Source organism: Jaculus jaculus, chromosome 13 (genome assembly GCF_020740685.1).
Source record: "Jaculus jaculus isolate mJacJac1 chromosome 13, mJacJac1.mat.Y.cur, whole genome shotgun sequence".
In the NCBI taxonomy this organism is placed as follows: Eukaryota; Metazoa; Chordata; class Mammalia; order Rodentia; family Dipodidae; genus Jaculus; species Jaculus jaculus.
The window spans coordinates 75354717-75377449 of record NC_059114.1 but is presented as its reverse complement, the minus strand read 5'-3'; the positions used below and the strand labels follow the sequence as shown (position 1 = coordinate 75377449).

Genomic DNA, 22733 nt, shown 5'->3' with positions numbered 1-22733 from the left:
AGTTCCCAGATGGTCTGCCTTTATAGTGCTGGAAAGTATTACATGAGCTGGGAGAAAATGGCCAACGATGGAGCAAACAAGCAGAGGACACTGCTATATGAAGGCAACTAGCCTGGCAAGATGTACACATCTGTGCAGTGGCGGCCCCCAGCCTGGGTGAGTAACCAGTGACTTTCTGGTTGCCTAGGAGATCTTTGGACAGCTCAGTGGAAAGGAGCCCATAACTGGAAGTGAGAACCAAGTCAGAATCCTATGGAGACCAAGATTATGGACTCCAACAAGAAGTTCCCATTTAGTTTGTGGCCAAAAGAGGGGCTATACCCATTAAAATCTCTCTAAATTAACAATGCTTATCCCATGTAACCTATGCTGATCTCACTCTTCACTAGAGAATTTGTTTTGCTTTTCCAGAAGGCACCAAGAGCCAAGGAAAACCAAAATCTATCAAAAAGATATGAAAAGATAGCTGAACCCCCTGGCAGGAGATGAACCACCTCTTGGACATCAGCCAGGGCTCAGGAGAAAGCACAGAGGAAGGGGTGAGATGAGCAAGAGCGCTGCTTCCATGGCGAGCCTGACAGCCTGGGGCTGTACGATGGAGACAGGCACTGTGGATCTTCAAAATGTACCAGAACAGAAATCCTGAAGCTGCTGAGAGCACAACACTAAAGCAGACTTAAAGCACACCCACCACAGCTCAGGGGATGTTGTGGATGGAATAGGGATTGGAAAGATTACGAGCCAACACAAGGAGGGAGGGAACATCCAGAGGCCTCCCCCCACCATGACTGACTGCTGCTCTCACAACTCATAACCCACTACTGCATGGTCAACCCTGGCAATCCCCCACAGGAGGACCCTCAGTGGAATGGGGGCAGGAACGAGGGAAATGATGGTACCGTCATGTGATGTGTCCATACAAAGTGGCTACTTAATTAAAAATATAATGGTAGCTGGAGAAAAAAAAATAAGCTAGATACAGTTTTTTCTCAATTTGAGGGTACTCTCCAATAGAGGAAATTAGAAGCAGGTAGGGTATGCACAAAGCATGGGATAAAACTGAATTTTCTTGATTTGAAAGAAAGGTAAATTGTTTGGTTTATTTTCCAGCCCTTAAATTTAGCAAAAGTACAGGTTTAGTTTGGAAATAAGTGCACTCGAGAACTGAAACCATTATCCTTATAATTTGAGTCAAATAATAAAGAATATAGTCATATAACATTCGAACTATGTTTATCTTAGAATCAGAAATTTCAGACTATGTCAGGTTTTAATTTTCACATCACCACATACAGATCCCACGGTAAATTCCAAGAGTCTGAAAGTTCGCTTCAAAGTGTGCATTTGAATCTGAGCATTCACTCATACAAACTCTGTATGACTTTTAGCAAATTGCCTCCCATCCCTTGGTTTCATTACCTGCAAATGGGCACAATAATAGCATCAACTGCACAGTTTATCAGAAAGGTTAAATGAGATAGTATACATAAGGAGCAGCTACCTCTTATGTCATATGTAGTACATGCTATTGTTCTTGTCAAAATATTGATGAAACCATTTTCTGTCCATTAAGCCTAATGAGAAAGCAAGGATACACAATGGATGAAAATAGTTTAAGGTTGATAAGTAAGAGAGATTCCAGTCTCCTCCTCACTCTAGTGAGATGTGGCATGAGACAGACACTCAACCTGGGTGATCTTGTTTACTCATATGCAAATAAAAGAAGGTTGGACATAAACCCAAGAACATCACATTTGACAAAGATATGCAAGATTATTCAATCCCAACTCTGCTGCCTGAGCTCATTTCTGACAAATCTTGGTCCAGAATATGAATTTCTTCAGTGATAGGACTCACCTCGATCTAAAGCTACCTGCATCTGTTACCTGAACAGCACTAAAAGTTTGAAGGACTTGCTATATGTTGAGCTAAAGTGCATGGCATCAATTCTAAGAGGCCAATGGCAGGAAGTAGCACCATTATTTATGTGTCACAGAAAGAAAAGACATTGCTAACTATACCATGGCATGGTGTTTTTCTAGCTTGTGAATGGTGAAAGGTAAGAGGTTTCAGTTGAGGTTAAGATGGAAAACTGGATGCTTCTTAGAGAGCCAACAAATCTTCTAATGGCTGTGCCAGTAGAACCTAACTGAAACTTAAGGAACATTACAAACTATTGTAATTTTTCTGTAGAACAATTCCACAAGTGTATCAACTTTCTCTTTTCTGGTCTTATCTTCACTAGCTCACAAGCATGATCTGAAGTCTCTGAACCATTTCCAGCTTCCATCTATTGAATTCATTCTACTTTATCTGAATCTGTACTTAGTCATGTGTATAAGCTCCAAGCACTTTCTCAAGCACAGAGATAAAATGATAACCAAAACAGATAGACTCGATGCCTTCAATAATAATGCAATGAGTACATAAATAGCAGATGAAAAACAACATATGGAAAAAAAAGAAAACAAGTAAAAGAAGTCTAGCCAGAGTACTGTAAGTACTTTGTGATTTACAGTGGAAACACAAGAAAAGTGGCTGAAAATGAAAAGATATCTAAGTGTGGTACCCAAAGAGGAGTGCAAGTCTGTTCTAAAGAAAACAGTTGGGCTGGAGAGATGGCTTAGCGGTTAAGCACTTGCCTGTGAAGCCTAAAGACCCCGGTTCGAGGCTCAATTCCCCAGGACCCACTTTAGCCAGATGCATAAAGGGGGCGCACGCGTCTGGAGTTCGTTTACAGAGGCTGGAAGCTCTGGCGCGCCCATTCTCTCTCTCTCTCTCTGCCTCCTTCTCTCTGACATTCTCAAATAAATAATTAGACAAAAAAAATTTTTTAAAAGAGAACAGTTTACTTCTTTCCTTCCTCATCCTCATCTTTGTCTTCTCTTGACAGCCATGAGATACTGTGAAAGTTTGATGTTCTCTCAATCTATAAAATCCCAAAATATTTCTGAACATATGCTATTATATTGTCTTCCGCACTTCCGTCTGTCACTCTTCCATCAAGTGTTCCTATAATTGGGAGGTGGGTTGGTGGGAGAGAACTCATGTTTTTTTTTTCTTCTGAAGGAAAATATAAGATTTTGTGTTTATTCTTATCTATACCACTTATTTTTTTAAGTTTTTTTTGGGGGGTGTATGGGGTGTGTGTGTGTGTGTGCATATTTGTGTGTGTGTGTGTGTGTGTGTGTGTGTGCATGTGTGTGTCTACATGCCACAGAACATGCATGGCTGTCAGAAGACAACCTCAAGGTGTCAGTCCTCACCTTGCTGGAGACAGGATCTGTCTTGGTTGCTGCTGTGAATGGTAGACTAACTACTCATCAAGCTTTGAGAATCTTCTGAATCCACCTCTGGTAGCCATAGGTGTGATGGGATGACAGATGCGCATACCACTGCACCTGTTCTAGGGGCCCAGAATCCTGTGGTAAGTTTTGGGCAGCAAGTGTTTTTAACCATTAAGCCATCTACCCAGGCTAGACCGCTTATTCAAAGGAACGTATACTAGGATTTCAAATTTCCTAATGATCTCTTTCTTCTGAACAAAGAATGACTCTTCATTACCATGGTACAATTTTTCTTATTCTTAGTATACTAAACTTGAGCTATATCTGTATATATATGTATATATACACATACATACATGTATATATACATGTATATGTATACATATATGTACACATGTATATATACACACATATATGTACACATATATACTTACATACATTATACACACATATTAACATAAATTTATATATAAATTTTCATATATATATATATATATATCAGGAAAATTTATATTATACAACAGAGTAGTGAATAAGATGTGAAAAAAAATGCCCTGAATAGTAAAATATCTTAAGCTGGCCAATAATATTTTGCTGCCAGGCATCTATCTCATTTAGAAGTCTCCTGGATTATTGCAACCTACCTATAGTGATGAGTCAATTATAATGATCAAGAGAGGACCATCTTAATGCATCTGGAATCTAATCCATTTTCAATACATCATTGGAAATTATCCAATGTACTTTGTGTGAATTTATCTTAGCTCACATGGAGATGTCTGTGGTGTTCACAAAGGGGAATTCCATCGAGGGTTCCTGTCTCCTTTGTTTCAGTTCAGTAGGTCGCTAAAGCTCTTTCTCCTTAGTAATCTCCCCCTCTTTCATGCGCACATGTCTACACACACACACAGAAAACAAAGGCTCAGGTGGAGCATTCATTTCTCAGGGAAACTTGTGCACACCGTGATAAAGTCATAAGTAATACATGTGCTTTTCCTAATAGCAACCACAGTTAGCATGAGAGTTCAATGACTTGGATTGGTTAAGACAAATTTACCCATGCCAAGATGCTCAATTAGACACATAGTTTCAAAGGTTAGCTTTCTTCTAATCAGAATCATTGTTGATGACCACAATTCCCAGATAATCACTGCATACAGATAATGATGAGATAAAAATTAGAGAACTTGTAATTATTTATTTACATGTGCCCCATTACATAAGATATATAAAAATTATATGAAACAGTGCCAATCATCTGAAGAGAGGTCTAGTAAAAGTTAGAATAACCTTTAGCAAAATACACATCCCCAGCCAGGCATGGTGGCACATGTCTTTAATCCCACCTGTCAGGAGGCAGAAGTAGGCGGATCACCATGAGTTCAAGGACACCGGGAGACTACATAGTGAATTCCAGGTCAACCTGCACTAGAGTGAGACCCTACCTTGAATATATATATATATATATATATATATATATATATATATATATATATATATATATATACACACACACACACACACACACACACATCCCCAGTAATGGTCTCTGATGAAATGTCTTCAGAGTAATGAAACTTTGTAAGCAATAAAGGGGAGAAGTTAAGTAATGCTGATGGAGGTGTACAAAATAGTCTCACAGTGATGACCCACTCCAGTCGAACCAAAATCCTAAACCAAACAGGAGAAGGTGGAGGTGAGATGATTTACAGATGTCTTTCCAGCACCCGAGGGCATTTCCTGATCACTCCCCTTCTTTACATTCTAGGGAAGCCATTGTAGGCCACCCTGCTGCGCTCGCTGCTAGGTTCCCAGCACCAGTCTCCACCCATTCTTTTATTTCTTTATTTTTTATAATTAACAGCTTCTATGGCAGTAAACAAAATCCCATGGTAATCCCCTCCTCCCCCCCCCATGTTCCCCTTTGAAATTCCACTATCTATCATATCCCCTCCCTCTCTCAATCAGTCTCTCTTTTATTTGGATGTCATGATCTTTTCCTCCTATTATGATGGTCTTGTGCAGGTAGTGTCAGGCACTGTGAGGCATGGATATCCAGGCTTGAGAGCACTTGGTCAACTATTCTGTAGGAAAGTTGGTAAGACTGGAGGGGGCAAAAAGAGAAACTTGCTGTGTCTTTCCAGTCCGTAAGTTCTGGACCTATCTATCCAAGATGCTATTCTGTCCCATGCACTGAAGGAAAGAGAAGGCAGGTGTGGGAGGTGAAATGAGAGCGGGCTGGGGAATATAGCTCAAAGCAGAGCTGCTGGTGGCTTCTCAGCATCTGCTTTAGACCTTTCCCGAGGTCCTGGAGGGTTCCCACCGACATCTCACGACAAGACCCCATGAGATGATAAAGATTGCCTTGCTTGTTTAGCTATCTCTAGCTCACTCCTGTCACTTGCCTAGGTGTTCTGGTGTACCAGAAAACAAACTACAATGAGATTTAGGGAACAATGAGGAATGCCTCACCCTCCGGTATTTATATCAATCTTATAACTGAACCTTGAATAGCTAGGATGCTTCAGATATCACATAAAATCCCTCAGCACCATATTCTGGGGTTGCAAAGCCCTTTATGTCATTTAATTCTGCCATGTGAAACTGTCCAGGAGAAACCTGACAAAAATGTAGTTGTTTTAACCACCTTTGATATGTAGCTTAATGGAGGTTGAAGGATAATACATCACAAACAATTAAGAGATTTCCTTTGTGAGCTATTAACTGGTTCAATGGATAGAAAATCAACTTCACTATCCTCCTGCATATAGCGTAAAATCAGTTAATTTCTACATCTGTCTGCTAGAGGCAATTTACACAAAGTATCTTTATTAACATGCTTACATATGTTAATGTAGTATTCATTTATAATCACAACTGCTAACAAATTAATAAATTATATCTGCACGTGTAAGTAGTGATATCTGAGACATGGACATCTCCACAATTTTACTGTGATGTTTTGCATCTTCTGTCTTTGTTTGATAGCCTTGGACATGTTACCTAACCTCTGTTTATTCTTCACAGGTCTATTTCTCTGCTTTTTTAAAAAAATATTTTTTATTTATTTACTTGAGAGAAAGAGGTAGAGAGAGAATGAGCATAATAAGGCCTCCAGCCACTGCAAATGAACTCCAGATGCATGTACCTCCTTGTGTGTCTGGCTTACATGGGTCCTACGGAATCGAACCTGGGTCCTTTGTCTTTGCAGACAAACACCTTAACCGCTAAGCCATCTTCTCCAGCCCTATCTTCTCTGTTCTATTGGGGGGAAAAAAATAAACCCTCACATCACCGTTGGCAGCTGAATTAAATAAAATGGTCTATACAAATACTTTGTAAGTGATAAAGGACTATACAATCTTTCAAGTTAAAAATCTAAGAAACCAGGAATCTGAGGACCAGACTGTGAATGTGAGGCAGCTTTCTTCTCCCCTACCCTTTCTCCATGAGAGTTTAAATGGCTGTGTGAAGAGATGCTCAGCCTCCTTTTTGTAAACTGAGGGCAACTCTTCATTAGAGGGATCTTTTCAAGAAAGAAACTCAAAAGTCTTTCCCTCATCCATGTGCAGAACATCTGTGCTAAGACCATTCCCTGCACACTTCTTTGAACCGTTGGCTGCCTGGAGGAAATGCTTTGATTGGGGTTTTATTTAAATGCCTGAACTTCTATTGGAGACACAAAGGATTTTCTAGTAAGGGCTCTCTTGGGAACAAAACCAACTTCTAACCGGTGAAATCAGTCAGAGGCCAAGAGGCTGGAATTTCTCAGCGCACCACCATGCAGTGGAAAGCGCGCCCCCTGCGCACCCCCCCCCCCCAACCAGCTTGCAGCATACAAACAGCTGGCTTGGGATGGCACTGACCCCGGGTGCAATCACGGTGGTAATTAGATTTAATTTTCCTAATCCACCAGTGCCTGGCTGCACCGTGTCTCCATCTTCAATGCAGAAAGCCATTATTCTTCTTTAAAATACCTTGACATTTTTTTTAAGGCTTTTGCAGTCATTCAAACAACTATGTGTATCAAGGAGTTCTGATATAGGGTTATCTTATTTCCGTAACTTTCCAGAAAGATCTCAAGACATTAAACAGGTCTTCAATATCACCATACACCCTCGTCTGCAAGTTTTGCCTATCCGCGTATCAGCCCCTTTAGAAAGATGGCATAGCCGTGAAGTCATTGGCGAGCCTGAAGGGTTTGGACTCTGGACTCGGGGCGATTTGGCGAGGCCAGGGACGTGCGTCTTCACGCTACAGCACCCCGGGGTTACCCCGAAACACTTCCAGAGCTCGTGGGGGCTACCTTAAAAAGCTGTCTTCCTGGAAGGAGAGAAGGAAAGACACGCGGGGATGTATGTCTGCTTGCGTCTGTTTATGTTGTGAAGAGCAGCCGTCGGTATTGTTATCTGGGGAGACGGGGTGATGATACAGATGTGCACGTTACGCGTTCCAGCTCACCCAGCCGGCCAGCCCAGCGCGCCACGCGAGACCGTGTCCCCGGTGGGGGGGTGATCGTAATTGCTTGGTCGGTCAGAAAAGAACATCGGAGCCTTGCTGATAATTGTTGAGGCTGCATTTGTGATGGTACAAGAAGGATCAGATAGAATCACACAAATTCTCAGTATGTCGTAACCTCCCCCCACCACCACACACACACATCCACCCCCCACCACCACCACCACCACACCCCCGCCCCCCGACAAAAGCAAGAAATAAGAAAGCAAAGGGGAGGAACGCCTGGGGCTGCTGGAGATTCCCCGGGAGCTGAACTGCTCTGGACTTCAAACACTGGGAGTCATTCTGTCAAGGGGAGGGGGCGGGCGGGGGGCAGGCGCTGGGCCTGGGTAACAAAGTCCTCCTCTCTTTGCTCCCTCCCACTTCATTCACTTGCAAATCAGTGTGTGCCCACAAGAGCCAGCTCTCTGGAGCCCGTAACCTTCCCATCCCGGGAGCTGCAGTTCCAGCCGCGGCGGCAGCGAGGACCACAGAACCGGGAGAGCGGCTGAGGCCAGAGCAGCCCGGGGCGCAGCGCAAAGGGCTCCCGGGGACCGCAGGACCCGAGCCGCCGAGGTGGGTCCTGTGGCGTGTGTGTCCTCGATGCCGGAGGATATGCATGCATTTTCCATTTATTTATTTATTTATTTATTTATTTATTTATTTATTTATTTATTTATTTATTCTGTAGCGTTGGTAGAAGCCAATCAGTGAGAGAGAGCGCGAGCCCCTCTCCGCCCGCCCGGGGGTGCTGCGCGCGGGACTTGGGAGGGATGCTCCGCGGGGTCCAGGCGCGCGCGGGTCGGGCTGCGCTGGTGGCGCCGCTGTCCCTGCCCGGGACCTGCGCCGCTCTCCCGGGGATCCTGGGCGCTGCCGCTCCGTCTTCGGGTAAGACCGAGCCTCCTCGGGGCTTGGGAGGGTGGGGGAGCGCCTGGAGCCCGGCCCGGTGGAGCGGACCCGCCGGCGTGCCCTGCACGGGGCTGGCGGAGGCTCGAGCCCCAGCTCGGGCTGGGCAAAGTTGGCCGGTCAATTACCAAGGGCGCTGGGGCGTGCAGAACCCGCCGAGCCTGGGCGGGCTGGATTTATTTCCACCTGCCTACATCATAAGGGTCTGTGTGCTGACTGCTGGAGCTGAGTGACATTTTTAAATTTAATTAATTAATTTATTTTTGGGGGGGCTTACAGAGTAACGCAGAGATTCAGGTAGTCTGAAAACTCTGGAATGCTCCCAATGAGGGGAAACTTAAAAAGAGATGGTTTGGCAAAGGATGAGCTAAAAACTGTTAGCTTGCATGTTCCGGAGCAAGTGCCTTGCCGGCGCACAGAGGGCAGAAATGCTTAGGTTGCAAGGAAAGTCCAACATTGGACTCCGAAAATGGAGCGCTCTGTCCAGGGAAAAGTCATGTGGAAAGACACAGCTCGCTCGTGCTCTTTCCAGGGCTGTCCAGGGACCAGTCTGGAGGATAATGCCTTTCCTCAGACTGTTTGGAGAGCAGACAGAGTGAGCCCGGCTGGAGGTATCTGGTGGAAAAAAAGAAAAAGAAAGAGAGAAAGTGGAGCCTTCTATGCGTTCGTCTGAAAATTGTTGATCGATGTGGTTTGTTGCGACGCTGCGCGCTGCGGCCGTGGCAGAGCTGGGATTACTTCCTCCGTAGTTGGATGTTCTCCTGCCAAGAGCCACCACATCCATCTCGAGATGGATGTGAGATGCCAGCGGGGTCAGCGTGGTACTGGGAAACGTCGCTGCTGCAATAAAATCCATATTTTATGCGAAGTTAAACGCAGATCTCCGCGAGTGCCTGCGTTCTCTACTACTGAGAGCATTCAAGAACCAAGAAGTTTAGTCATGCAGAACATCCACATATTTCTCTCTCCCACTCGGTTTTTCTCTTCCCGCTGTGGGCATACTGTGAAGTACGAGAGTCACCAGGGAGGGGTAGCCCGCCTGTGCCTCCAGCCCATCTGCACTTACTGAAGCCAGAGTGTGGACAAGAGGCTTTTCCTGTAGCAGTGGCGGGGGTGGGGGGGTGGGGGGGGCGCGGTTGGTCCTGTCTGTTCTGGGAGGGGTGGGTAGCAAGCAAATGTGGGCTTTCCCAGTGGTTGATCATCCATAGGGTGCAAACTCCTCCCTGTGTTGGTAAAGGGACCAGGAGCGAACCTCCCCAGTGCTCATCTCCAAACATGAGTAACAAATATGTTTAGGTAAAGGCTGGCCAAAGCTTGCCTGTTCTCTTTCTTTTCTTGCTTGGCCGGGGGAAGGAACACCCCGAGAATTCTCCCTACTTTAGGAGGGAGGCGAGGAAAACGGCTTCTTCTCTCCTAGGGTAGCCTGGGCACCTCCTTTGTGCACCCGCAGCCCACTCGTAGGGCTGTGTTTGCTGCTTGAGGGAACCCGAGAAGCAGTTGGATGGAGAGAGGGGATATGCGGGCAGATGTCTTCATGATGTCACCAAAGGGGCAAGTGAACGGCAGGAGCCAGATTCTCAAAGCAGAGTTCAGAAACCTAGGAGAAATCCAGCAACTGACTACAAAACGCAGCTATATGGGATTTTATGTCATTCCTTTCTTGTCTTAGGTGTGTTCTGATTAGTGAGGTGAAGTGGGGGGGGGGGAGTGAATTCAAAGGTAGATCTCTCCCCACCTAGTTTGATGGCTTCTGCCATGCTTTTGAAGCAAAGAAAACAGCCAGTTTCTTTGGGCAAATATGAGGGGGCAGCACATTTTTTTAAGGAAAGAGGCGGTGATTTAGTTACATGTTATTTGTCCACAATTATCTTTTGCTGCCTTTAGAAGTAGACGGTGACAGGCTGGTGTCTCCCCGGGGACTTCTGGTCCCTTTATTACTGGCTGACTGTTACACACCAATTCATTGCAATTATGTTTCTCAATGCCAACTCTACAAAGATAATGTATGGAGCAGAAGCGTTTTCTATCAAGTTACCTACTGTCAAAAACTAGCTTCCGTCCTCCTCCGCCCACCACTCCCCTCAACTTGCAAGCAGTGACTTACTGAGGCATTCTTCTCTTGTAAGAAAAAAGTATATATATCTTGCAGGATGTTGTTCGAGATACTGGAAAACAGTTAAATTTCTAGAAAGCACATCACAGGGCATCAAGTGATGTGTCCTTACTCTAGCAGTAAGTTAGCACAGTAAGTTCTGAATGTCTAATTAAAGGTAATAAAATTATTGTCCCATATAAGGAATTTTTTTTAAAAAGACATGAAGTGTGACAAGTATCTATCTTCCTTGGGAATTTGTATGTGGCCCCCTTTTCTGGTCCTCCTTTCCTTGCAGTCATGAAAGACAACTTATTACATCTGCATCGTTTAAAATATATATATATATATATATTTGACAGAGAAAGAGGGAGAGAGAACGGGCACACCAGGGCCTCCAGCCACTGCAGACTAACTCTAGGCACGTGCGCCCCCTTGTGCATCTGGCTAATGTGGGTCCTGGGGAATCAAATTTGGGACCTCTGGCTTTGCAGGCAAATGCCTTAACCGCTAAGCCATCCCTCCAGCCCTACATCTGCATCTTTTGAACTAATGAAATTTGTTTCAGTTGGAAAAGGCATCTAGTGGGTCACTCCATTGCATTTCTTCCTGTAGTTCAGTTGTAACGTGGATTTTGCTAAGCGAATAAGAGCATATCATCTTTCTCTCCACAGACAAGTTTGCACTCTCTAAGTAGTACCTTGATATTTTTACCAGGTCAAAATCACTAGCTGTGATTTCAGTAGCTTTCCTAATCTGAGGAACTTCTGAGTACTTTCATAGTTTTCTTGGAATGTGGGCTTTCAGTCATTGTTCTGTGGTTCCAAATGAAAGCAATAACTAATTAATCAAGAATTTAGCTGGGCATAGTGGCTCATCCCTTTAATCACAACACTTAGGAGGCTGAGATCAGGATCAGTGTAAGTTCAAGGCCAGCTGGGGCTACAGAGTAAGTTTCAGGAGAGCCTGGGCTTGAGGAAAGAAAGAGAGAGAGAGAGGGAAAAAGAAAGAAAGAACGAAAGAAAGAAAGAAAGAAAGAAAGAAAGAAAGAAAGAAAGAAAGAGGGAGGGAGGGAGGAAGGAAGGGAAGAAAGAAGGAGAAAGAAAAAAGAAAGAGAAAGGAAACAAAGGAAGGGAGAAAGAAAGGGAAAGAATTTACTACTATCAATATGATATAAGGTGTTCCTACTTATGACCTTGTCTAGGTTTTATTTCTTACCACCTTTTTACCCAGCAATAAAAATGAGATTACAGGGCTAGAGAGACGGTTTAACAGTCAAGGAGCTTGCTTGCAAAGTCTAAGGACCTAGGTTGGATTCCCCAGTACCCATGTAAAGTCAGATGCACAAGGTGGCACATGCATCTGGAGTTTGTTTGAAGTGACTAGAAGCCCTGGTGCACCCATATTCTCTCTCTCCCACCTTTTTTTCTCTCTCAAATAAATTAATAAAAATAAAATAAAATGGTGAGGTTATAGTTATGACTCCAAAAAGTTCTACATGAAGAACTCCTACCACTAAACACATGTTTTCAGAAAAACAACGTAAAAAGTATTATTTTGGGGATCCATGAACTTCCAGATGTTGTACAGAAACAGAGGCATCTGATATAAAAAGGTCCCCATTCATAAAAGCCCATGTCAAAAGTGCAAAAAAAAAAATGTTTAGAAGCATGTGTTGTTCTTGTGCATTTTACTTTTCCCCCCATGACATGTCACAACACCTTTGAGCTATCCTAAAGACTCATCCTGCGACCTGGAGTCAGATAAGTTCTGTAGGGTGAATCAGCTCTTCGGCTGGCAGTCTGCAGCTTTCAATTTAAAATCTGTTCTAATGTTTGAAATGTGTTCCAAGTGAGATAACATCCTGCAGAAGCCAGCCGCCTGTGCCTCGTGCTCAGTCACTGCAGCCATTCTTTGGGGTCCATCAGAATGAGGGTCTTCCTTATGACAATAAGAACCAGTAGCTCATTCTGAATTGCATCTTTAATAGTGTTTCAGCCTAGTGAGTATCCACTGAGCTGACTGTATTTGCTTCACAAAAGGTGAAAATGGAGATAATCAAACTTTCTGTGGCTGAAATTTTTTTCTGAATAATGATTCTACAATACAAAGACTTGAGAATGTTAGGGCAACAGGAGAACAGGAAGCAAAAAAGAAAGTTAAACACACACACTCACACATACACACACACACACACACACACACACACACACATGCACCCACTTGTGTAAATGTTCCAAATGTTAGAAGGAAAACGCAAAAATGCAGGCCTGGATGATTTGTTTCCTTTCATTCGTTCATTCATTCTCCCCCCCAACCCAATGTCTCCATCGGGATTTTTATCTTATTTTGAAGGCAGATGAAAGGTTGAGGTACTTTCTTGAATCTAATCCATAATATTTTTGTTTCCCCTTGCCTTTTATGAAGATTGACTTGTCCACATTTTTTTAAAGTTGCTATTCTTGGGGAAGACTGCCTTTCTCAAAACAGTCCTATGAAGAATGTCAGGTTTTCTCTAATTAACTACTGAACCAGCTGAATATAGTCTTTCAGCATCATCACTTACAAAGTAGAAACATACAGGAAGAGGGGAGAAATATAAGTAGTCCTTCAAAAAGATGATTCATTGACTAGAAAATTGAAATAGGTTCTTTCAGTGAAGATAGACCAGAGGGAACTATGCAGTACCTGTTCAATACTGAACTGTCCAGGAGATTTTTCAACTCTTCCAGCAAAGATGCTTGCTGAAGGATGACTGTTCTTATAAATGCAGAGTAGATACACATGGGGCATCCCTCATGTCCGCTCCCCAAAGATTACTAGAGAGCTTTCCACTTTGTTTCACTGTTTCATATCTTGACCCTAGCACCACTGAGTGCTCAATTTCTCAAGCAATCAGATAACCTTGCTGAGACTTCTAAGAAGCGTTTAATTAAAGCCAGAATATTACTATTAAATTTTGATTTGCAGTATGAACAGGCAGCATGGGTCAAGAGCTTTTCCTGGCAGACACGCAATCCTGTCTTGTGGGAGAGAACAGCTCGTGGAGATGGAGAACATCATGCAAGCATACCACAGGGTCTGATATGTCTTCAGTTACTCACTTGAAAGAGTACGGTGTCTTTCTATAATTTTCTAAATAAGTAGGTCTGACCAAAAGATTTTCAAGAGACCTAAAAGTTAAAGGAATGAAAAATAGGAAGAAAAATGTTAAATTGAGAGGTGCCCTAGCAAGTAATGTCAAAAGAGATGAGGGAGGAAATTTTCCTGTAAGATAGTATGTGAGAGCAAAAATTGCCATTTTATCCAGGGTATATTTTTCTCCTTATAAATGGTCCTACTTAAACCTCAACCCCGTAGGGAATACTTGCATCCCCAACTGAGTGGGGGCAGGGACAAGGGAAAAGAGGGTACCAACACATTATGTATCCATATGAAACATGTTGTTAGTAATAATAATAATGAACACTTTTTAAAAAGTTTTTTCAATACTACTAATATTTATATAAGGACAGTATTAAGTTGATTATTGTTATTTACTAAGGTCATAATTTACTTGTAATAAAATACACAGATATTAAATTCAGAAAACCTTTAAAATGGTGCTACTGTTATTAAATAGTATTTTAAACATAATTATTTCATTAACAGGTTTATACATACTACTCTTTTCTACTTGGAAATGTAAACTTGAAAGTTGTCCTTTACAAAACTAACCATCTAAAGGTTAGTATGATAGGTGGATCATTAATTAACCAAAGGAGAAATTTTTAATATTTTATTTTTATTTATTTATTTATTTGACAGAGAAAGAGGGGGAGAGAGAGAGAGAGAGAGAAAAAACAGGCATGCCAGGGCCTCCAGCCACTGCAGAGGAGCTCCTGATGCACGCACACCCTTGTGCGTCTGGCTAACAAAGGTCCTGGGGAATCGAACCTGTGTCCTTTGGCTTTGCAGGAGAATGCCTTAACCACTAAGCCATTCCTCTAGCCCGAGAATTTTTTTTAATGTGTTCAGAAATCCGTCAGAATTGAAACAGTAATTTTTGGAGCATTTTGAAGAATAGCAACTCATTCCTTCTCTTATCCTTATTGTTCTGCAAGCCAAACAGACTCACTCTGTTCTTTTTTGTAACTTTATTTTTTTGTTCATTTGTATTCATTTGAGAGCAACAGAGAGAGAAAGAGGCGGGGGAGGGGCACATCAGGGCCTCCAGCCACTGTAAATGAACTCCAAATGCATGCTTTGCCTTGTGCATCTTATGTGGGTCCTGGTGAATTGAACCTCTTACCAGGGACCTTAGGCTTCACGGACAAGCATTTAACCACTAAGCCATCTCTAGGTCCCCCAGACTCTGTTCTTTTGATGCCTGCAACATAAAATACAAAATAGTGGTTCAGACCAAATGACCCATCTGTTACCCATTTGAATCTAATATATGGCATAACTTGAAGAAAAATACAACTACCAAGATAGCACACCCCTACCTACATTCTTGGTATGGGAAAATTTAAATCAATAATATTATTACTTACATGTACTTGGCCAAGATTAAAAAAAAAAAAACGCAACAGAAAGTTTAGCATTTTCTTTTATTTTTAATTTTATTTATTTATTTGAGAGAGAGAGAGAGAGGCAGAGAGAAAGAAAGAGAGAGAATGGGTGCACCAGGGCCTCCAGCCACTGCAAACGAACTCCAAATGAACTGCGTGCGCCCCCTCATGCATCTGGCTAACGTGGGTCCTGGGGAATCAAGCCTCTAACCAGGGTCCATAGGCCTCACAGTCAAACGCTTAAGCGCTGAGCCATCTCTCCAGCCCAAAGTTCAGAATTTTCATCTAATTATCTAAATAATGCTGATAATAAATAATAAAATAATCTTTGCCAAACTTATCAGTTACATTGTCACACAATGTTCTAAGTATTTTACCTTATTTTTTCTTAGTTTGTTTGGCTGGTTGGTTGGTGTTCTTGAGATAGAGTATTTGTCTGTAGCCCCGGCTTGCTTAGAACTCTTTATCAAACACAGGCTGACCTTGAACTCACAGCAAGCCTCCCAAGTATCTTGGGATACAGGCATGAGGCTCCCTGTCTAGCTAAAACATCAGTATTTGGTCTTTGCTTGTTTGGCAGTACGGGGGGCCACACCCTGGGCCATGCGCATACTTGCCAAGTGCTTCAACACTGAGCCACATCCTCAGCTTTTCATCCATTGTACATCGTAATGACTACACAGTAAGTCAAAAGGGAAACCTAACATTTCTGTTCTCTTTATTTAGCCGCCTCCCCCCGCCCCTTTTGGGTTTGAATTTCCAAGGAAGCTCCATGTGAGCCAAGCACTTAATGCATGTGCCGTTACCAAACATTTGTGATGTCTTAGAGGTGAAAGTGTAATTCTCACTGAGAAATGCAGGTCACCAGAGGCCATGGGAATGATTTGATTGGAGCAAGGCAGAATTTAAGGCTAAGGAAAATGTTTTTGGATTATTCAATCTTTAATTTGCATTTTCAATCACACATGAGAGTATATAATTTAGTAAAAGTCATTGGTGGTCGATTTGTCTGAGCATATGATGGTACTTCTATGTTGTTTTTATGTTTCTATTTATGAGAGAGAGAATGAGTGCACCAGGCCACTGCAAACAAATTCCAGAAGCTATGCCACCTTGTGCGTCTGCCTTACGTGGGTCCAGGGGAATGGACCTTGAGTTCTTTGGCTTTGCAGGCAAGCACCTTAGGCTCTAAGTCATCTCTCCATGCCAATGTTACTTTTCTTTTTCATAAGAAAATAAGTTTATCTTCTCCTGCCTTCAGAGTGAGTTTCATGATGGAGGACACACTTCAGAAAAGTAGCTACAACTGGACTGGAGCTATCATATAGCCCAGGCTGGTCTCGAACATCACATAGCTGTGTGTGGCCTTGAGTTCTTGATGCTCCTGCCTCCACTTCCCAGCGGCTGGGATTATAGGCAGGCACCACTATGCCTGGTTCCGAATGCCTTCTTTACTAAATAAAGCTTCATATGCACATACGTACAAGCCCAGAAAATGAAAGAAAGAGGGAAGGGGAGGAAGCCTCTTGGCAATGTGGAATATGGTCGCCTTGATGTCATTGATGTTGATGAGCCATTTCATTAAACTCTGTGCTTTCTCCTGCCAGCACTCAGAAGCACATGTGCTTCATCGTGCCTTCAAGGAAGGTTTGACAGTTGGAGAGCTAATCAGAAAATCAAAAAACGTGAGACACATGGAGCTTCAGCCCATGCTCACTATTTACATATGAGATAATGAACTGATAGAGAGATGAGGTGACTTCCCAATGGATGCACCACACTCACACTCGGTTCTTTTCTCTCCCCCCCCCCCCCGCGCTGTAGCTTGATTTCAGTCACTGGATGTAACTTAAATCTACAGTGTTGTTATTTATGTGTTCTGTGAAGGTGGAGGCGTGGGAACTTAATGAGAAAATTAAGCGTCTAGAGCTGGGGTGGGGAGATGTGAGGAAAATGGCTCCCAGCCCAGCTTGAGGACCTGAGTTTGGACTCCCAACTTTGATATAAAAATGTCAGGCCTAGGACAAGCATGCCTGTATTCATAGTGCTTGGGAGGCAGAGAGAAAATGCCTGATGCTCACTGGCTAGTTAGTACAGCTAAACCAGCGAGCTCTAGATTCGCCAAGAGACACTGGCTAGAAGAATGAGATGGAGAGCCGCTGAGGGGACACCTGACATGGACCTCTGGCTGCCACATATGCACATACACACATACACATGAGCAATAAATTAAAATTAAATCAAAAGGTGAAAAAGTAAGGGTATAGTCTTCCTCTGGATTTTCATCTGCCTATACACTGTAAAACTCCTATTAACAAAGAATAATTAAAATATCCCTTCAAAATTTTTACCTTTCTTTGGGATGCAGATGATAAACCTTGAGGCTTGGTTTATTTGCAATGGTTTGATGGCAGTTTTGACTACCTAAATATTTAAAGTCCACTGTGTCTCTTTCAAAAATAAACTTAACTGGTTAATGATAAGATAAGAAAAATAATGTCAACCTATTGTGTATTTCATTAACTTCAATTTACTTGACTTTAAAAACTCAAAAACTGACCTTCCTTTGGAGTCAACATGTCACTTCTTTCATGGAAGTGGATGTATGGATAAATTTCACTAGTTTTCACCTTGGCAAGATTAAAATCTGGCAAGAAATTCAATGTCAGTCCTTCCCCCTTTTAAAAAATAAAATTGTTGGGCTAGAGAAATGGCTCAGTGGTTAAAGTGCTTGCCAGCAAAGCCTAAGGAGCCATATTCAACTCTCTAGGTCCCCCACAAGCCGGATGCAGAGGTGACACAAGGGTGCGAGGCTGCACAAGGCAGTGCAAGCATCTGGAGTCCAGTTACAGTGCCTGGAGGCCCTGGCACACCAACTCTCTCTCTCTCCTCACTCTCATTCATATGTGTGTGTGTGTGTGTGTGTGTGTGTGTGTGTATATATATACATACATATATATGTATATATACATACTGTGTGTGTATATACATATATATATATATATATATATATATATACATACATACACACACACACACACACACACACACACACACACACACACAGTATGTTGGGCTTGCATCAAAAAAGAAAAGAAAACTGTTAATGTTCTATGAAATCCAAAAGTCTTAAGAGCAGTGGGTTGTGTAATGAATGACTTCACATTGAAAAATGATCAATGTAGTTCTCTTCGTGCTTACTTGGATAAGCAAAAAGTAAAGGGGAACCATAAGAGAGACAGTAAGACAAACTAACCAACAGGTGTCCTCGGTTCCTTTAACAAAAACTTGAATGGGCATATTTCAGTTGTAGAGCACTTGCCTAGCATTGTGAAAGCCTAGGTTGAATCTTCTGTAACCCAGCCCCTGCAAAAAAATAAAACCTTATAGACATTAACTAATATTTGAACTATTGCGATCTTTGAACATATTAACAGGTCCATTAAAAATATACTCTGGGGCTGGAGAGATGGCTTAGCGGTTAGGCGCTTGCCTGTGAAGCCTAAGGACCCCGGTTCGAGGCTCGGTTCCCCAGGTCCCACGTTAGCCAGATGCACAGGGGGGCGCACGCATCTGGAGTTCGTTTGCAGAGGCTGGAAGCCCTGGCGCGCCCATTCTCTCTCTCTCTCCCTCCCTCTATCTGTCTTTCTGTGTCTGTCGCTCTCAAATAAATAAATTAAAATTAAAAAATATATATATACTCTGCCTGGGCTGGAGAGATAGATGGCTTAGCGGTTAAGCGCTTGCCTGTGAAGCCTAAGGACCCCGGTTCGAGGCTCGGTTCCCCAGGTCCCACGTTAGCCAGATGCACAAGGGGGCGCATGCATCTGGAGTTCGTTTGCAGAGGCTGGAAGCCCTGGAGAGCCCATTCTCTCTCCCTCTATCTGTCTTTCTCTCTGTGTCTGTCGCTCTCGCTCTCAAATTAAAAAAAAAAAAAAAAATTTTTAAAAAACCATTAAAAAAAAAAATATATATATATACTCTGCCACTGGGCATGGTGGCACACGCCTTTAATCCCAGCACTCGGGAGGCAGAGGTAAGGAGAATCGCCGTGAGTTCAAGGCCACCCTGAGACTACAGAGTTAATTCCAGGTCAGCCTGGTCCAGAGTGAGACCCTACCTCGAAAAACCAAAAAAATTAATTAATTAATTAATTTAAAATATATGTATATATGTATATATATATGTATGTATGTATATGTGTATATATATATGTATGTATATATGTATATATATATACACATATACATACATACATACACATACTCTGCCAACCTGATGGTTAAGATGTGTCATGAATGATGGCTCTTCCCACTTGATTGCACAATGGATTATTCAGTAGACAATAAAAATGTTTTACATTTACATCTAACTTGCTGTGTAAGGGCAAACACAACTCATCTTAACCAAATAAATTATAAAAGAGGTTTCTTTTTTTGCCCTAAAGCAAATTTCATATAATTATTGACAAAGAAATTTCTAAGTTGGTATTTTGTATTCAAACATGTGTGTTACATTCCAAAATGCAATTGCTTTCTTAGGTATAGAATACATAGCTTTCATACCTGAAAATAAGCTTACCACATTTTTTAACTGCACAGCTTACATTTCCTTTTGCAAGACCAAAAAAAAAAAAAAAGAAAAATGACTTTTATTAATCTACTATCATCCATCTTATAAAATGTTTGAAACTGCTCAATTTCACATTCAGCTGAAATATTCTAAGCTCTCTTTAGCAACAGGCTCAAATTTAACACAGATCAGAATGGTGTGTGGTCAGACTAAGAAATCACCAATGCAAAATGATAAAACTCACCATGACTATCATTTTACTGATGAATCTTAATTTGAACCAAGTAAAGCTACTGTATCTCCTAGCAATTATTCTCAAATTAAACTACTTGTTTAAAAGTATCTCGTTGGGATTTTGTTCGTGTTTCATGAAGATTTAATTCTGTGAGATAGCAGTGTGACAGACGAGGTGGCAGAGTTTGACTTTCTGACTCATCTGCCTGGTTATCGAGAGCAGAGACAGTTAGGACATGTCCCAATTAAGCCAGAGGGAAGAAGCGCGATCTTCTACAAGTGGCTGTCCTCAAGAAAAAGTCGCCCTCCCCTATTACCCCCAGATACCATGGTGCCAGGTTTGCAGTAAATGCATTCATACAAAGCATGCTTACCTACAAGCAATCTGACTTTGAAAGCAAGAGCAACATTTTGTGTCATAATATTTCCTTCTCTTCCTCAAACTTGGGTTTCTTTCTCACATATCCCCCTCCAAATTATTGTTCTAAGGAGCCCTGGTATATACCTTTTTCTTAGAAAACTCCTCTGTCCTTGAATTTCAATGGACATGTATTCTGTGTCCTGAAAAAAAAAAAAGAAATAATTAAAGAAATAACCTAAATAAATGGCTGTGCAGTGTAAATGTCAAGTGATGATCCAAATATCTACTTTCTTCCCAAATAAGAAGCTAAGTAGTACAAAGGCTTTATCTAAAATGTGAATTTTTGGAGCTCTGTAAGAGTAACATGGTTTTAAGTGAATGAATTTACTGTGATGCAACGAAAGAGTTTTATGTAGTACACAGAGAGAGGAGACATCATGAAAACCCAGGGCTGGATTAACTGCACACCACAGAGCTGCAATGACAGATAGTCGGTTTGCGCCCAATGTTCTGAACATCAACAGAGCTTATGTTTGTTTTCAACTAAAATAGACTTCTACATGGCTTATTTTTCCTTTTTTTCCCTCTGTATTATATTTTCATCATGGTTGATTAGAGAAATCAGTCACATAAAACAAGGGACAGAATCACCCTGCCTTGTAGTTAAGAAATATGCACTCACATTTAGCATCAATGATGTTGTGAAGAAATATTTTAAAGCAGGGAGTGAAAATGGGGTCGTTCAACTCAGCCACCCAGAAAAGCAGCCCCGAGATTCCACTCGCAGAGATGCTATGTTTCTCAAATACTTTCCAGTTTAGGTTTTGCCTGACTGACAAGTGATATTCAACTGAGACTTCAGGAAAATTCATTATTTGACTCCCTACACAGCAAAAGTGCATCTGATACAGACAGAAGATTCATTCTGGAGTAGGTAAATCTAGGTTGGGGGAAAATGAAAATAAAGGGGGGCTTTAAAGGCTTTAAAATATTACCTTTCCATCTCAGTATCAGAATTTTGAACTAAGGGCATCCCTAGTAACCACCAGCACAAGGCACAGGGAATGTTTACTGGTGAAATTCTCATACCAGCTATGAAAGATTCCCTTAACTATTTTTCCAACTTAGTTCCATTTCATGCCAGCAAAAATGTAATTTTTCTAGCCTGTGCTGATGACTTAATTTTTAATAACTCTGACACCTTTCAAGGGAGTCTATTTCAAAGGGAAACCTAGCAATGGTGTCCCTGAGAGTCAGAGGGATGGAGGCTCACAGGCTGTCCAGCTTCCAGAACCCCGCCACCAGCCCTTTCCTTCCCCCAGGCAGACGTTTTATTAAAGTTGGTATTAAACATTGTTGCCTGAAGCCTGATTAAGAATTTATGCCTTCCTAAGCAGATTAGCAGCAGTCTGTCATTTTGATTTTTTTAATTCTTAATTTGTGTTTGGAAACAGAATGTACTTTTGAGTTTAAACTTTGAATACATTCACTTTTTCAGAAATCATACATAAATATTGTCCTTCACAATATTTTTGATTTTGACAGTTTTGGTGCCCACATCACATGTATACTCTATTTTAACTAATAAATAAGATCATTGTTTATTTGCTAAGTAAGTGGCTGGTCCCTTCTTTTAAGATTTTTTTATTTGGGGCTGAAGAGTTGGCTTAGTGGTTAAGGTGTTTGCCTGCAAAGCCAAAGGACCTCATTTCTATTCTCCAGGACCCATGTAAGCCAGATGCACAAGGTGGCACATGTATCTGGAATTTGTTCACAGTGGCTGAAGGCCCTGGTATACCCATTCTCTCTCTCTCTCTCTCTCTCTGTATGTGTGTGTGTGTGTGTGTGTGTGTGTGTGTGTGTGTGTGTGTGACTCTTTCCTGCTCTCACTCTCTCAAATAAATAAATAATTGTTTTTTTAATCTTAAAGATTTGTTATTTATTTATTTGCCAGCAGAAAGAGAGAGAGAGAATAGACATGTCAGGACCTCTTGTGACTGCAAACAAACTCCAGGTACATGAGCCACATTGGGCATCTGACTTTTACATGGGCACTGGGGAATTGAATCCCAGGCTGGAAGGTTTTGTAAGCAAGTACCTTTAGCCACTGAGCCATCACCCAACCCTGTTTCCTTCTTATTAAAATAACCATATATGATTTATGTAAAATATTTTACTTTTAATGATAAAAATACAAAGGTGATTTGGGAAACAAAGTAGTATAAGAAAAA

General features: G+C 41.9%; 1 protein-coding gene across 3 annotated transcripts in view; it reads left to right on the top strand.

Moving 5' to 3' along the window:
* Window positions 1–8145: 8145 nt before the first annotated feature.
* The window catches only part of Cdh6 (cadherin 6), a 153686-nt gene continuing 139098 nt past the window's right edge, over window positions 8146–22733 (top strand). For 2 of the 3 annotated variants that reach the window (XM_045132356.1, XM_045132358.1), the window contains exon 1: window positions 8146–8360. The gene's annotated coding sequence lies outside the window, so the exon portion shown is untranslated. Of the gene's footprint in view, window positions 8361–8631; window positions 8673–22733 lie in introns of those variants that run through there. The other variant, XM_045132357.1, reaches the window with a different exon arrangement.